At 40.2% G+C, this 18065-nt stretch overlaps 1 long non-coding RNA gene across 1 annotated transcript; it reads left to right on the forward strand.

Moving 5' to 3' along the window:
• Positions 1 to 11: 11 nt before the first annotated feature.
• On the forward strand, positions 12 to 17708 carry LOC101749763. Its single transcript, XR_005859615.2, has 5 exons — positions 12 to 67; positions 1414 to 1972; positions 12563 to 12635; positions 16441 to 16725; positions 16818 to 17708. It is a non-coding gene; the product is annotated as an uncharacterized LOC101749763 (long non-coding RNA).
• Positions 17709 to 18065: the final 357 nt, after the last annotated feature.

An 18065-nucleotide genomic window follows, 5' to 3' on the forward strand; every position in this document is an offset into this window, starting at 1 on the left:
CCATGGGAGCTGTGTTTCCTGAGGGTTACCATGGCAGGAGCTCTGCAGAAGTCCCGGTCTCCCAGTGGTGAGTGTCTCTCACTCTCCCTTTCTTGTGGTGCCGGTGGTTGGTTGTTTTTTAACATTTAAATCCCCAAACAGCATGAATTCCTGTAAATTCAGTGACTGCTCAAAAATACACATCTAATCTACACTCAGGTATCTAATTGCTTTAAAACAGCACAGTGACAGGGTTGGAAATCCCAAATACACAGGAGTAACCCCATTTATCAGCCCTATCACTATCCATCTGCACTCGAAATTAGCAGCTTGCTCTCACACCTTGCTAATTGCACAGGTGTCTTAACTATCTCAACCTCTGCTTTCATTCCTCTTGAAGCACATAGACAGACTGGGCCTTTATTTGCATCCAGACTTTCCAATTGCTTACATCAAAAATCTTTTATTGAAATTATTCCTAATAATAAGTGAGCTATAGCCTTGTCAAAAATACACTTCACCCCTACAAACCTTGTTCACTTTACATTGCTGCTCTTACGAACAACACTGAGATTCTGCTGAATAAAGGAAAACAGTAAGAAAACCTTCCTTTGAATTGGTTGAAATCCATATACCTGACCACCTGTCCTTTCTCTGGTGTGATTCTGCCCTGCACCCTGCCTAATCATCTGCCACAGCCACACGTACCAAACAGTGGGTGTGTGAGGCTTCTGCAGTAGGATAATGCAGTCACCAGGATTAGGGGCTGGGTGACAGTACAGCTAGTAAGGCCCACAGAACACACATCAAACATGCCCATTTTTACAACTGAGGTCCCAGACTAGAGGAAAAAAAAAGCTTAAAAGTGGAAAAACAAAAATCATTCTTAGTTTGCTGATAGTTCAATTGATTTTCTCTGTTTTGAACCTGCTGTACGCTCTGGAGACAGTGATGCTGTTGCAACAGCAGCAATTGCAAGGGCAGTCATGTAGGCTGGGTAAACTTCGCATACAGCAGTTCAAACAAGTGTCGAATCCCTTCTGATGAAGGGGAGGAGCACATGATTACTGTGTTGTTTGGATCGGTGAGGAACTACATCAGCAACAGTATAGATGGAAATGGATGGAAATGAGGTTTTTCTGCTATTTCCCTATCTATTTGGACAAAAGGAAAGTCTTTGAAAAGGCCTTACTGGAAATGACTGCCTGATTTCACAGCTGTTTCTGTACTATTCTCTCACAGTCATGGTGCCATTTATGAAGCATGCAGGTGATCCACTCCTTTTCTGCTCACCAGGGCAGGTGCTGCTGGCCATTGGCTAGAGCTGGCTGCTTTCCAGCCTCTGCAGTACTCTGCACACACACTTTCTGCTCATACTGCAGTTTGCCACTTACTGCCATCCTTCTGCCACTTTTTGTTCACCTTTCTTTTCAGCACCAAGGATCTCCTGTGCAGTGATGGATCTCAAGTCACCTTTTCAAAGGCAATAAGGACTTCTCATACTAAAACAGAAGATTAAGCTCTTCCAGAACTAACTGGAATACATCTGAATTCTTCAAAAATATGCTCTTGAGACACTAAATCATTTGCAAGTATCTGAATAGTTTAAACACTGAAATAATTTCTTCAGATTCATATGAGCAGAAAATTGAAAAAGGATTAGAGAACAGTTTTCCTATTCAAACATCTGATGATTATATGAAATCATTACAAATGTTCAAATTAAAGCATAATGAAGCAGGACATGGCAGAACGAACAGGGAGATGCTGATGAGGATCTAAGAATTCTCTTCTTCTGGTAACGCGATGTCTGCACTGTAAAGCACTGCTGCACTGGCTTAGGCAGAGAAAGGTGTTTGAAAGCAGACTGCTTGGACTAGGGAAAAGTGAACTGCTTTCAGAAAACAGAAGAGAGCAAATAGAGCCAGTGTTGCTAGGCAGAGACTATCAAAGGAGCAGAGAATGATGCAGCTTCCTATCACAAATAAATAAGGTAAATGGCCATCATTAGTAGTGATTATATATTTTGGCACTAACGTCCTTAGCTTTCCAAGTTATCAAATGGTATGGTTAAGATTTGTGGTAAAAACACAGCCAGTGTATTTATGAAACAATTATCTTTAATTTCATTGGTCTGTAACTCATATATGTATATATATATTTATCAAGAAAAATGCAAGGCTAAGTTCCTTGTTTCTGATGGTTATGAACTTGAACTAATATGGCAATCTTCACTGCTTGGCCTTAGGATTCAACAGTGATTTTCCATTCACAGATACTTTTCATAAACATTTCCATCACAGGCAAGAACTCCCCCAGGCATAAATGGATAATTCTCAGAATAACACTGTTCAACAGATCTAAAGTTTGACTTATCCATACAAAGTCTTTTAAGAAGTTCTTAAAATAAATGTAGCAGTGTTTAAAACAATATTCCTTGAATTTCAAAACAGGAGAACAGCAACCAGTACAAATATTTCCTTCTGTAATCTAATTACAGTTCAAATGTAAAGATCTGATACATATCACATCGATTGCCAATGTTTGTAGTATATTAAGAAAAACAAAATCTTGTATACAAGCCATAGAAAACACTTTGTGCAAGGCAATATTGAGTTGTGTATGTACTAATAAAGCTGCAAAGATGTTAGCCAGGAATATCAAGACGACCCACTAAAAAAAAAGTAAACCACAGATAATTTACACCAAAAAGGCAGTGAGCGTACAGTTTGCCAATATGTAAGAGAGAACATTTTTTCACCTGTCAGGGACAACATGTTCAGGTTTTAGTGACATAAACAACTCATTTAATCTTCATCTTGTACAAAGGTGAGCATATCTATACAGAATGGAAAGCTCTGAAGCTATAAATACTTAAAGAACTGAAGCTTAAAAGATTCATGTCACTACAATTGAAAATAAAATTATAACCTGCCTCGTTAGAATGATTTTTGTGGAACATGTTTGAAGTGGCAAACAACACTATTTTCCTCCTTTTTCCTGTAATATAGGTTCAGTGACAATCCTTAAATGTCTACAACAACTGGAGCAGGAGTGGACTCCTTTGTTCTTCTCCAGTACCTCTGCATATGTAGCAATGGAAGTCAGAACAGATTTTGGCTAGTAGGATCCTGGCAGCCCTCCCTCTAGAAATCAGTATTCATCAAACTAAATTTAAATACTCCTACTGAGTTCACTGATACAGGATAAAGACTGTTACCTTGTGCCTCTGCCCAGTTAACATCTGCCAATGATGTGAGCTTGAGATCCTTAGTGCATTATGCGAGTCGCCATTTTCATTCCATTCACAAGGAAACTTAACGCATCCAGTTGCATGGGAGGACTGGCAGTGTGAGGTTATGCACATTTATTTCCCCACTCCAGCCTTTCTCTCTTGCTGATATCCCTCTCATAGTGATGGCAGAATGTCAGATTTAGTATATACACAGGCCACAGATGCTAGTTCTCCTGAAATCCAAATTCACTGCTGTCCACATCTCTCCTCTGATCTTGCTTTCTTTTTTTTTTTTTTTAATACAATAGTCACGTCAAGATGAAGGTAAGCTATAAATAAGACATTAAGATATCTCCAACTCTAAACCAAGCAAACACGCACCTACTGTCCACAAGTACCCATTTTTCTGGGTTTAGTTTTGTTGTTAGCATAATCAGTGATAAGCCCAAGAATCCTCCTGAGCATGGCTTCCTCCCTTTTCTGGAGGGGAATTCCAGTTTTCACATTCCTTCCATCTCCTGCTGAGGCTCCCGCCTTTTACCTACAAAACCAAGAGGACCTGTCTGCCAGATCAAACAACTCTGCCTGTTTATACAAGGGCACCCATGCCTGGCGTTGGGGTGATTCAAGCAGATGAGCCCTACATTCCAGTGATCTATCCTGTGTCTCCCTGTCATCTAGCAACATACTTTACAGCCAAGGCTACTTTCACATGCCTCTTAAAAGTTAGTCATATATTAGGCAATGCTAAAAAAAAGTGAAAATTGAGAAGACAGAGATTCATACTTCCTGGGCTCAAACTCTCAATAGCTTGCACACATTATTGCAGACTTACTGCAACCTTGTAGAGTTTACTGGATCAGACTATTAACTGTAAACTAAGTCAGAAAATGACCATCTTTGTCATTACTTGCCTGCTTTCTTTATATACTGGAAACGATTCATTGAAGAGCCGATGCTCAATTGAATGTCAACACTGACTTTGCCATTGAAGAAGCAGGACATCTTTGCTACAGGACATCTTTCTGATTAACAGCATTCGCAGTGCCTGTACAAATTTTTCCTCTGGTGATGAAGATGAGCCCTGTTTTAGAAATCTCAGGCACTACTCTGCAGATATAAACATTTTAGAGAAAGCCACGGTTCTAACTCTTGTTGCAATAGCGCCAACCATTTTAAACCTCAGAATTAACTCAGCCCTGTTCACAAGATCATTCCATTATATCTGAAATACATTTTATATGAAACAGGTTTGTGAGAACTGTTTTTCTGAGCAATACAATTTAAATGCAGATATTGTGGCAGTACACGTGCATCATTGGATCTTCAGCTGGAAATGAGGTTGCTTATTGCAACGGCTACATAATGGATCAAGAAGCACACTGCACTGCTCTTCGTTGCTTTCTACCATTTGTAGCTGACTTGTTAAGTGCCTTTGCGTGAGATTTTTCCATTCTAAATACTTTGTCATTATTGTTGGAAGACGGTGACAAATTAGTCAGTTAATAACACATATTGATGAGCTTTTCTGACCATTCCGTTCTGCAAAGTACTTTCACTGGTACCTACCAGACATAAGGAAAAGGTCCTGACAAGTCACAGTTGCATTTTCATATTCTTGAGCAAACAAAACTGATACAGTTCTCCTAACCAGAAAGGAAAAGAAATTAATTCACTCAACAAGCAGAGGCACCATAGGAGTATTCATCTGTGTTAGGAAGGCAAAGAAAAACATAGGCTTTTTGTATCATAGTTAGCACTCTGCTCTTTTGCTGGAGTTAAGTGTTGCTCAGGACATAATCTGAAATCAGAGAAACTCATCACTGGGTGCCTTCTGTGTTGTCTCAGATTGGTAGCTCTTTTTAGAGCTATTGTCTGTCCAACACATAACCTGCATACCTCAATGACTTTCAAAACTGACTTTTTATTATCTAACAGCACAGACACCGCTAAGGCTTGGAGTCTGTCCTCACAGTGCCTATCCTTTCCTTTATGTTCCTCACTGCATACCTTTTAGGGAACAAAGAACAGCAGTGGCCTGATATAAAGTCTGGCACTTTCCCAGCCTCTATTCCACACTGTTTAAGTACTCTGCAAAATAGGGCAGGTATTAGAAAAGATAACCTTTCCATTGTTTTCATACATCTAATAACAGCCTTGTAGGCAAGAAATAGTACATGTACCTCATGTAAGCGATCACATCATTGAAGCAGAGAGAGAGACATACAAGCTATAAGCTCAGAAAAGTCATTTTAAAGGCTGCTGGTAGGTTTCAGTTTGTTCTACAGAGACTGAAGGCATCAATTCAGTATTGAGTTTGTCAACACGGAGTGAGAAAGACAGCTTTTTTTTATCTGCAACTTCACATGAAAAGATTTGCACAGTTACTCTCTTACTGTTCTTATTGTCAGATGGACTGAGGATGGAATCTTGCACTTCCTGATTTATTTGCTTCTTTGTGTTACTTTGTTGATGTTAGTGTATAATCTGAGCTATTAAATTCATTAGCTTTAATAACTAGGGCTGCTGAATCCCATTGTTTGCCACTGTGATCATACTGGCTCTCTGAAAAAAAAACTTTCTGGAATAAGAATACCAATGCTCTTATCTTCCCTAAATCAAAACCAACACAGGGTATAGATTCCAGAATCTGGTTCAAGTCAAAGGACATTGTCTACATTAACATTTCAAAAGTGCGTGATTGCTCTTAAACATTATGAGTTCCAGTAGAGGCTGCTGAAATTAGATGCGATATTTTTGATGGGAAGAAAATGGTTCTATTCAAAATACAACGAGGAAACTAAAAGGAAAACACTAAACAACAAATGAAAAAAATAAAAGATAGAGCGTATCATCACATTTACAATCCATCTCATTTTTCCAAAGCTTTACCTCTACAAGATTCTTTTTGAAGTATTCATTTTATTTCCCTAGTGTAGGGTATCATAACATGAACTTGTGAAAAGACGTTGAACAAATACAGTTTTCTATTCTTTTGGTTGTTATAAAGCTCAGTGGTAGTATTAATGACAACAGAAGGACTGTGGGGCTCTGAGCTTTGACCTTGCTGAAGAGATGAATCTCTATTGGTTTGATATAAACTTAATAATTTGGAGGTTTTGCTCTCAACAGTAGTTTTATACATGCTTCTGAATTTCCCTGTACCCGTAGAAGCATCAGTGAAAGGAAGATAGATGGATGCTTACCCTTGCATATTTTTTTCCCCCAAAACAAAACTGTAAATAAATTTACAGGACAAGACCTCTACTCTGTAATCTTTTTCTAGTTTTTTGAATCCCTATCTTGTTCCTTCAGATCAACTCCTCTTGGCTTCAGCAGTGTCACTGAACACAGAAGGCCCTGGCTCACCCAGTTCAGGCTAAGACTGTTAGCTAAAAGTTCGAATTAAACACATCCATAGAGCTGAGACATTTCTTAATTTATTCATTCAGACAACTGGCATTTATGAAAACTGATAAGTGTTCCTAGAGCAAATGAAAAGCATTTTACTTTTGCCTGAGGATATTCACCCAGCAGCTTCATGATGCTTAATTAGTATATCTCATAACTTGGGGTCTGCCAGTGAAAACACCAAATAATTACAGTGAGGTTAATTTCAGTGATATTCCAGAGATCAACTTGAACCTTCTATACAGGCATCAAGTGACTCCTGAGAAAGCTCCCAGGTTTAGTCTCTCAAGTTTATCTTTCAAGTTAACAGTGCAAACAGCCAGGTGACAGACTCAGAACTTTGGGCAAAATTTCTCATATCCCCTAAGCATGGTGGCTCTGATGTTTGGAAATAAACCCCACTGATGTGAAAGTTCCCACCATTTGTCGAGAGGACAGCTGTGGGTTAGACCTCCTTGTCTGAAAGACTTATAGAAGTAGATTGCGTTGTACCAAGAGAATAATTCAAGGTTGGTAAAATTGGATTCTGTGGTGCTGAGTTTCCAATGTTTCTAGTACCTGCCAGCAGTATTCAGACTCTTTAAGATTACTTTGCAGAACTAGTGACAATTACATTCCAATACCTGAATTGAGGCATCTGTAAGTGATAACGTTCTGCCCGCTATTCCTTAACATAAAAGAAACTCCAGAGGAAAAAGCATTATTCCAGAATAATAATAATCCAGAACTTAGTTTTCCCAGATTAATACAGATTTTTTTAGATTAAACTTTGCAGTGAAATTCTGTAACACTATACTGAATGTACTCCTCAAAACATGAATATAAATTCAGTGGAAGACATGCTCGATCTGATAATGTTTGATCACACTGTTATAGTTATCAGATTGCATTAATGCTACGTATCCAAATTCTCCTTGTTCTGTCTTGATATCTCTCACTGTTGGAATCCAAGCCCTGAAGTCAAATAATAAAATTTCCCCTACTCTTTGAAAGTCTTGGATCAAAGGAATGAGTGACAGCTGTGATCTGAGAGTAGAAAAGCACTCATTTTGGTAAGAGTGGAGATACAGCACATGGTTACAGCAGCATTAGGGCCAACTCTCAAGATCCAGAGCTTCTCCCAAAACTAAACTAATAGTGTGATTCCTGGTGTTAGTATTCACATTCAACCCCGAACCTAAAACTGCATATCTAACTCATTCAGGTTTGAAACATAATTTTGAAGTATGATTAAAAGCCTTAATCTTCTTTCTAACTGAAATTAACTTAATCAAAGCATTTCCAAGCCCCACATTCCTATGTTGTTTGTTCCTTCCCCCCCCCCCCCCCCCCCCCCCCCCAGATTTCCAGTCCACTGTTATCCCTTCTATTGCTAAGAAATAACAGCACCTGCAATCAGATGGAACAGCATTGTTAGCTGGTTCAGAAAACTCACAGGTATTGATGAGATCACCCAAGTGAGTGCTCAGCGTTAGTTCAGAGAGAACTGAGCTCTATTCCACTGTCATGAAGCTGGGAAAAAGAAACGATGGCTTAACTTTAGTTGAGGGAAGTGGTTCAAGCTAAGCTGCAGGGTTTTCATGGGTTCGTAGGAAATGCCCATATACTCTCTTTCATCAGTAGAACATGTTCAGAGAGGGCAGCACACAGCTGGAAGCCACAGCACTGTGGATCTCCAATACTATTTTCTGTGACAATCGTGTGTCTGATTTCTACCTTGTCTTTGAGTATGGCCTCTTTCCCTACTGGCTTTTAATGGAGCTGTTCATGGAGCTTGGTCTCATTTAAAGTAGAGTGAAGGACTCTACATTTTGAATCTTTCTTGACCTACCATGGACATAATATTTCAACATGAAGTTTAGAAAAATGCATTTCCCCTTGTAGCTTTACAGATACATTTGCTATTCAAGTCTCAGAAATACTTCAAAACATTAAAGTGCTGAGTAGTTAATAAATAGACGAAAACCAGCAGAAAAAGAATACCATCACCATTATGTGGCCTTTCTCCTGTGCCTCCGGTCGGATGAATATGCCCAGATTTACAGCAGCAGAGAAGTCACTTTAATTAGATTTTTAAATTATATTTTGTGGACCTGTGAAGAAGGAGACAAACAGAGGCCAAAAGATACCCTGACTGCAGAGAAACAAATCGTTCACCGCCAGCATTCTGGTAGCAAAGATAATTTTCTATAGCCTGACTACATCGGAGGAAAAAGCATTGCAAGCTCTATCACAGAAAGAATGCGTGTGTGAAGACTTCTAACTAGCAGGCATGCTGATGTTCTTTATGTATTTGAACAGCTTAGGGAAACATCGTTTTAGAATTGCTACATCAGGAGCTTTACAGGCACTTTTCTAAAGTAAAACCTTGCTTAGCAAAGATTTTGTGATGTATTGTGGCAAAGCTAAGGCTAGCTTGTGGATGCTTTTGTCCTCTGGGTAAATAGTACATGTTAGTCTTCAGGACTGACAGCTCAGCACTTTCATCACCTGTCCATTAAGAACATGTTAAATGTAGGAAGCGCCTATGGGTCTGCTATTCCTGAAATAGAGCAGTAACCACAGCTGAGAGGCAAACTCCTCAGACATTGTTTCCTCCTGAATGTGGGTCATGAGCCTAAAAATCTAACTACATTCACAGAGCTGAATGTGCAAGTACATGCAGGGTCCTAGCAGTAACTGAAAACTTATATGCTGATAGCTGTTTTACAGAAGCTATATTTTAAGCTGGTTTTTTTTTAGTCACCTGAGTGCTGCAAAAATAGATATTTGGGTTGGTGCTGATGAATGTGTATATCACTGTAATTATCTAATCATTTTACTACTTTCTGTTGTCATAGTATCATCTCATACAACATAACAAGCAAGGAGCCAGAAGGCACCATTTCTCTGCCAGAAGGGTTGAGGCATATAACCACACTATTTTAATTCAGCATTACTGAATCATATATTTTCAGGCATTTCCCTTTATTAAATGATGAAAGGCTTCCTTCAGCTGGGGAAAATGACTTGTCTTGGCAGTTGCTCACAGCACAGAGAGCAAGCAGCAACTCCTGCACTTTTTTTTTCTTTTAAACTCTGCATATCTACAGTTTGTCCACAAAGGGGAGTTGTAGGAACAAGGCAGCAAATTTCTTCCAAACCTCAGTCCTGAAGAAAAATGCCTGTAGTCACTGGTAAGGCAAATTCCCCTCTGTGAAAGCTACTGTACAACAGTTGAGATGTAGGCTATTCATGAGCCTACATCTCATTCACATATTCATTTACTAACTACTAACTTATTCTCAGTTTTGCTTTGTTTTTATTTACTGAAGTATTTTGAAACAAAGAGTGCAACAGAAGAAAAGGAAATTAAAATGGCAGCTTAAAATACTGGCTGTGCATGATAGTAGATATTTTACAACTGATATAAGTCTAAACATTAGCACAATTTTCACCTACCTTATCTATGTATTGGTCTATTTCATTACCAAAATGTATGTATTCATCATGTTTTTATACCTTGGCCAATATTCTTGCTCTTTTTCCATGGAAGTTTGTTGCTTACTATTCATTTATCTAGCATAGTACCCTGGCAGGGTCAGATCCTGCAATAAGATGTCTGTTCAAGTTTGATTTCAGTCCTACCCATGTAGCTGCAAACTCTTTTGTACTTTTTGGAGCATTAGGAATGTAAGTAGGCCCAATAAGAAATGGCAGCAAATAGCTTACTTGCTTACAAGTTAGCAAATGCAAAGCTCTCTGTATGACATAGGCCTTACTCTTATCAGGTTTATCCAACAACTTCCCTCTGGCCAGGTTTTGCCAGCTGGTTTGATTGTTATCTTCATCCTTCTTGACTTTCTAAGCACATGGTGTTACCATGGTCTTCCCCCCCCCCCCACTCTCTCACTAAATATTTGTAAGACCAAGACTTTATCTTAAATTCATCATGCTGGGCACCCTAACAAAGAGGAAGTTATCTGGCCAGCTTCTAAAAGTATTATACATTCATAGAATATCCCAAGGCAGAATAGACCTACAAAAAAAAAAAAATCATTGAGTCAAACTCCTGGCTCCACATAGGACCACCCAAGAAATCAGACCATTTGTATAAGAGCACTATCCAGATGCTCCCTGAACTCCAGCAGCTTGGGGCCACGATCACTGCCCTGGGGAGCCTGTTCCAGTTCCCAGCCACCCTCTGGTAAAATGCCTTTTCCTATCACACAACCTGACTCTCCCCTGATGCAGCTCCATGCTGTTACCTTGGGTCCTGTTGCTGTCACTGAAGAGACAAGATCAGTAATACCCTTCTGCTTCCCTCTCTTCTGTCTGCTGGTTATGTCAGCCTGGCATGCTCCTAAATACAGGTTAAGAACTGAGGTGAAATTTGTCTTCTTATCTGCCTACTACATCATGTGGTCAACAGGTACATTTGCAACCACTTCACTAGGTATAAATTTGTATAGGTCTTGCCACAAGAGAGTTATAACCATCTAGAACTGTTTCATTCATACTAGGAAAAAGAAATCTCCTTTTCAAATAACAGGTGAGGCTAGACCAGAATCTTATCTTGGAAACATCTCAAGCCAGACTAGGTTTAACATTAGACTCTCAGCTTCCTTTAATCCAAAAGATGAACTTTTAGAAGGTATCAGGGTGAACATGTTTATTTGTTTAGAGCTACTCAATCAAGTGGAAATGGGAAACAGCCACATGGGTCAACCACAAAGACTTGCACAGCTCTGCAGGCTTGAAGAAAGACTACAGAGGATGGGTCCTGGCTACCTTTGCCTCACCAGCTTTCACACCAGGAGCTGATGTAGGGAGACCATGGCTGCACAAATGCCATATTGAGTAGATACTAGGAACGCCTCAACATCTGCCTTCCTGAGTTCCTGATAAATGTAAGATATACCACAAAACTGACTTTAAGTAGTAAGTTGAAGATCCAGTGGTTTGAGTATCTTTTTGGAGGAACTACTCTGACCACCCTCCAGAATCTTAGGCTGCAAATACAACAGCAAAGCTAAAATGTCATCAGAAAAATGCATGAATTTGGTTCTACTCCAAAGTCCAGGTGAGAACCAGGAATTAACGTGAGACATTATCTTCCTCACACTCTTTTTCTTCCTTTGTTTGCCCACTCCCAAAACAGAACTTATCTGCCACCCTGTTTAGACTACAAAGAATTTGATTTTCCTTCCTCTTTCATCACTTGTGTTTTTTCAACTATCCACCTTATCTCCAGCATGAAAGGTGGGGTAAGTTTTGTCTTAATTTAAGTGTAGCTCCAGGCATCCATTGAGAACACTACAGAGCATGCGTTAGCATCTAGTAAGAGCAGTGATCCTGCTCCATAAATTTAGGTTCAATGTAGGTACATTTTAAAGGTCTGTGACCAGTAATTGCCTTATCTCTGAAAGACAGTTATTCATATTGCAAGATTCTAATCAAGAATAAGGATTACACAACTGCTGGCTAAAAACACTTAAGGCTTGGACAAACGTTTTAATCACTGATGGTTTAATTGTTTAAAATAGGCTTGATGTAAACAGGAAGCTTTTTTTTTCATGGCTAATAAATGTATATGTGAGAATAACATGGTGCTTCATTTAAAAGATAAGACATGTATCTTCAAGTGTCAGGTGATCCATGAATTTGGCTGGGATCACAAGTTAGAGGCCATAGAATCTACGCTCACAGACTAACATTAACATTGTTGACAGGTAGTATTGCTAAAAAAAATGATATCTGAATCTTTTTAGCTACAGTTGGATTGGGTGAATTTGCAAAGTTGCCTGTGTCAAATTTCTGAAGAACTGTTGTCTCATGTATATATATCTACCATTACATTTCCCCAAGCTTGCAACAAATTGCCTAGATCTAATAAAACCGGAAAGCTTGAACTTAGCACTGACAGAATAACAAATATTCTTTTCTATACATACTCAGGTAGCAAGAAGATATCCCCATCTGAAGATGAGTCGTTCTAGCAAGAAACTCTGGAACAATGGCTTGCTCAGTGGTAGAGAGTTCCTAATCCCTTTCCTCCCCTGAAAATAAGTTACTGCTGTGTATTTACTACAGTTTTTCCATTGTCTTCACTATGTGCCCTTTAATTCATTGATATGCAATTGGTAACATATTGGGGTTTAGGATATTTTTATTTGTAACACCGCTCTTCAGGAATCATGGTTAACATGGACTACACTTGACCTCATTTCCCAAGTTATTATGAGAACAAGGTTACTCTTTAGGTTTCTCAAGCTAAGTAGAGCATTAATGACTTCAAAATAAGGGCCACAAATTACCTCCCTACTGCACTTATTTACTTGTTTATTTTTAATTATATTTAGTGGAGTTCTCTGGTAACTAACTAACACAATAGAAAGCATAACAAGACGGCTGAGCAGCAAGGCCTTAGACTACAGCAAGTGAGGATCTGCCTAGATGTGATAGCAGTAAGCACAGAAATAAGAGAAGGACACTACTTACATTCAGAAGGCCCATAAGGTCCTCAGATAAGCAGGAATGTCCAAATGAGATGCCTTCACCTCCACTGCCAGACCTTAAATGAGGACTGGGAAATGGGGGGGGATTCTGGCTGTGCCCCTTCCAGGTTCATGCACCCGAACTCCCCTGGGTTGGACCTGCCTTCCCACCAGGTGCTCAATCACTGTTTCAAGCCATGACTTGCATTTCCACTACAGTAACCAAGGAAGTTAGTTTTACAATCTGGCCTCATAACATTTTGCACTTGCAATTTTGCTCTGACATAATGAGAAACACAGTGCTGGCTTTGTCAATATATGATCATGTCTTTGAATATTACTACCAATACAAGCTGAGGATGAAAGGATTGAGCACAGCCCTGCTGAAAAAGACATGGGAGGAACTGGTGGATGGGAAGCTCAATGTTAGCCAGCAGTGTGCCCTCACAGCCCAGAAAGCCAACCATATCCTGGGCTGAATCAATAGAAGCATGGCCAGCAGGGTGAGGGAGGTGATCCTGCCCCTCAACTCTGTACTGGTGAGGCCTCACCTGGAGTACTACATTCACATGTGAAGTCCTCAGTACAGGAGAGACATGGACCTGTTGGAGTGCATCCAGAGGAGGGGACGATCCAAGGGATGGAGCACCTCTTCTATGAGGACAGGCTGAAAGAACTGGAGCTGTTCAACCTGAATAGGAGGAGGCTCTGAGGGAACCTGACAGTGGCCTTTCAGTATCTAAAAGGGAGCTTCAGGAAAGAAGGAAACAGACTCTTTAGGAGGATCTGTGGTGATAGAACAAAGGGAAATGGCTTCAAGATCAAAGAGGATAGATTCAGAATGAATATAAGCAAAAAGTCTTTTACAGTGAGGGTAGAGAGGCAATGGAACAGGTTGTCTAGAGAGGAGAAGGCTAGTAGATGCCCCATCCCTGGAGTCTTTCAAGGCAAGGCTGGATCAGGCCTGGGCAACCTGATCTAGCTGTACACGTCCCTTTTCATTGCAGGGTAGTTGGACTAGATGACCTTTAAATTCCAACTCTGAGGATTCTATGATTCTATCAGAATCACTTATGCATTCCTTAAATCATTACATACAAATATGCATGTACACCTGTACACATTCAGGAGGGTAAAGGCTTTGCTAGTTTAGTAGGAGCCACTGAAATGTTACTTGTATTTAATAAAGCCTTAAAATGCATCTAATAACAGTAATCTCTACTGGACTTCCAGATGCATTTTTGTGTATCATCTGTATCAGCATGCCTCCTCTCTTTTTGCCACAAAACTAGAGAACCACACCTTTTTAACATGGAGGCAAGGCAGAGCATTAGTTTTTTGGGTGGAATTTGGGGAGACCAATTACAACGACACCCAAAATGCTTTTAGTGATCCATAAAGCTGTGCATCAAAGCATTTTCTTTTGTTACTCATCCTCACAAAGCAAAGCCACAGAGGTGCTGGGTGTACTGCATGGAGCTTACTGGCTTCCTACTGCTGTCCCAGTTCTTTGTTCTTATCCTCATAACAGAGGTTGGTAGTGCCCCTGCCACAAACTGCTTCTGTTTACAGGTAATATGTGCTACCTGTTGCCATGCAACTTGCTGCCCTTCAGAAATCCTCCACTCCCCTTTGTCCTCCAGCATAAGGCTGGATGCCAGCAACTCCTCACTTCTCAAGTTCCAACCACCTAGGTTGTGTAAGAGCATGGCATTGCACACCCTCTGCCTTGGGGGGGGTTCTGTGGGGGTAGCTCTCACTATAGGACAGTGAGATCTGGATGGGCAGGTTTCAGATGTGTTTCCCAAAGCAGTCATTAGTAGTCAGGAGTGAATCAAGAGAGCATAAGTTACTGAGCTGCCTGAGTGGGTTACACAACTGTTCCTCTGCATCCGAAAACATGAAGCTGATCCTGCAGTGACCACTACAGTAACCCACATTGTAATGATTTAAGCTTTTAATTTTGGACGTCCCCATTGATGGTGACATCACAAATGGAGATGTCCTAAGGAAGAGAGCTCACCTTCCTAGTGTCTTACTCCTCAGGTCAAGAGGTGGTGGTCAGAAACCACTCAGAAGTTGTGACACCATGAACCCTATATAACCCCCTCTGCTAAAGAGAAGAGGATTCAGGAAACCAGCGCAACCCTTTTCTGCACCAATCTATGGCATACTTGAATTATCACTAAGCGTGCTCATGAACTTCTCTGTTGGTTGATCACAAATATTTAGTAAATATATGTCTGATACTACGTATGCAGAGAAATAATAGAATACTATGTTCCTGAGCCTTCCCATAACAGTTTGCCTTTGTGTTCTTTCCCTTCATGTCACTCTGGCTCTGCTTTGAAGTCTTGGACTGGAACTAACATCATGCTGACTTCCCGATAAGTTTTTGGTACATAAAGGAGTTGCTAATGATGCCAAATAAGACTAGTAAATTATTAACTTCACAAAGTGGAATGAGATAGGCTTGAAAAAGTTTCCCAAAATGCTGAAGTGCATTCAAGTTCAAAGTGTGGTGAGCTCTTGAAAACAGTGAGGTCACTTTAAGTCAGAAATCAGGAATATCCAGTCAGCATTATATTATGGCAGAACATTTTCTTGCTGAACAGCATAACACCATAAGCAAGGAAAGACTGTTATGCTACTAATTAACGTACTTGAGTTCCAGTATGTAGATAGGAAATGAAAAACAGCAGCATGCTCAAGGAGCTGTGAAGGCACTCACATAGCAAAGCTCCCCCTGACTGTATGTGATGCAGAGCAAAACCTTGGGGTAGGAAAAGCCTCTCACCTACCTGTGTACATTAGATCCAGTAGTAATTAGATAGATCAATACAAATAGAAAGCTGTGATGATGGAAGGACTAGCACAAGAGAAAGCTACTATAAAGGAAGGGAAGAAGATTGCTCACCTGTACCAGAAGAGCCCAGGTTCACAGGAGAAAGCATCACCAAGGAGGGAACTCTAAAAAAAGATTCTGTCCTAGGGGCAGTCAGCCCTTAAATGAGGTCCAAGAGAGGTGCAGCCAGGCTCCACCCTTTCCAGTCACAAAGGTGAATTGCCTTCACCTGTGCTCCCAGGGCTGACCAGGTCTTTTCCCCAGGTGCTCAATCAGTGGTTCAGGCCATGACTCCGCAGTTCCCATAGAGATGCATTTACACATTCTGTTTTCTGAATGTTGTCTTGCCTCCAAGATGTGGGTTAGTGCACTCCTACCATAGCAGAGAATCTACGTTGCCTTCACAGTGGGCTCTAATGTACAACAGAGGTGATGCTAAAGCTTGAGTTATTCTGGCAGCTTCCTCAGCATCCTACTTTATTTCTCTTTTGCAGAGGGTCCCTTCTTTTGCTAGGACATCTCCTTGGAATGGCAGCTGTGGCTGAACTGCCAAAGCTGACTGACAGCCGGTACCCAGCCTTGAACCAAAACAACTGCTTCCAGGAAAAGCATCCTGTTCTAAGAAATCACATTCCAAATCTCATGAAGAATTGTGTGTGAGAATCTCACACTGAGGCATATGACGTTTTTTGGCGTTACCAGTTTGTTTTCTGCAGTTCAAGATGTCCAAAATCTTCCATTTTATGGAATCATTCTTCTGCTGTATTTGTGGAGGAAAGGTACAGAATTTCTTGACCCATTTTACCTGACATTGAGAGACTCCACACGTGCTCTTCTTCCATTAAACTTTATCTTCATCACTTTTGTATAGGATTTTTGCAGGATGTGTGACAAGGACTTTGCTACTCCACTGGATCAGAGGAATCTGTCCTAGAGCTGTCTTTGAATAGTTTGCTTGTCTGCATTCACCATCTATCTTTCAACAATCAGCAGAAAAGAAAAGAAGCCGAGTAATGCTGCTGGTTAGAAGTTTTCTTCACTGTTCACTGAAAATGAGCACATAGTCTGAAGCCAGCAGAGGGGTCTGAGGAGAGTGAATACAGTCTGCAAAATAGTAGATTCAAAAAAAAAAAAAAGGGGGGGGGGGGGACAGCATAATTTTTATAGCCCTGAGAAGTAATTTAATAAAGGTATTGTATGTCTTGCATGTCTTTTGTTTTTCTTTCAATGAAGCTTCCCCAAATAGTTCACAAATAGTTTCTTTAGCAGGGGAATTTGACACTATTGTTCGATACAGTGATGTGCCCACAACACTGGGAAGTAATGTTTTTCTACAAGGAAGGGATTTTTTTGCATGGCTGTGCTTTCACTTTTTGATGTGAGTGAGGTGATCTATACCCAGGTCAATGCTTTGGAATGCTTTTTAAAAATGTTTAAAGAAAAAAAAAAAAAGAAAAAGAAACAAAACCCCATCTTCTAGATTTCCTATATAGTAGATCCCTTTTACTCCTTTGCAGAATGCCAGGAACCTAAACAAAAGCCTGTCTATAAACAGAGCTATCAAGCCAAAAAGGGCCCTGCTGAGCTTTTATTCACCTGTTCTGTTTTTCTATAGTCCTTCATGAGAGCCATATTTCTGAGTTCTGTCATTCATATACTTTATGGAAATGGCTACCTGGTTATGGGCATGCTGAATGCCTGCAGAACAGTGAAGAATGATCATTTTAAAGACATTTGTAAAAGCAATATTAAGCTTGGTGTTTTGTTGGTTTTCTTTTTCCCCCTCCATCTAGTTAATGGCATCGGGTGCAGGAGGCCTTGCAAGGCTTAGTGTGTACTGTTCTGCTCCCTAAGTGTTTCTGGGATGCATGAGGGCTCAAGTGCCTGAGGTTCTCTCTGTTCCTCCTTTCCCTGAAGAATAATCACCTATCAGTGGCAACTATCCACAGAGGTCTTGCAGAAAACTGAACTGAGTAAGTGCACTTTGCATGTACAACACAACACCTGCAATGGCAAAGAAGCACACTACTCTTGGTTTTGATTGTTCTAATGAGTTATATCATTATTATGTGATGTGGCTCATTTTGAGGAAAACAGGGTGACTTCTATGTAACCTGAA

This window comes from Gallus gallus, chromosome 4 (genome assembly GCF_016699485.2).
Source record: "Gallus gallus isolate bGalGal1 chromosome 4, bGalGal1.mat.broiler.GRCg7b, whole genome shotgun sequence".
NCBI classification, from domain to species: domain Eukaryota; kingdom Metazoa; phylum Chordata; class Aves; order Galliformes; family Phasianidae; genus Gallus; species Gallus gallus.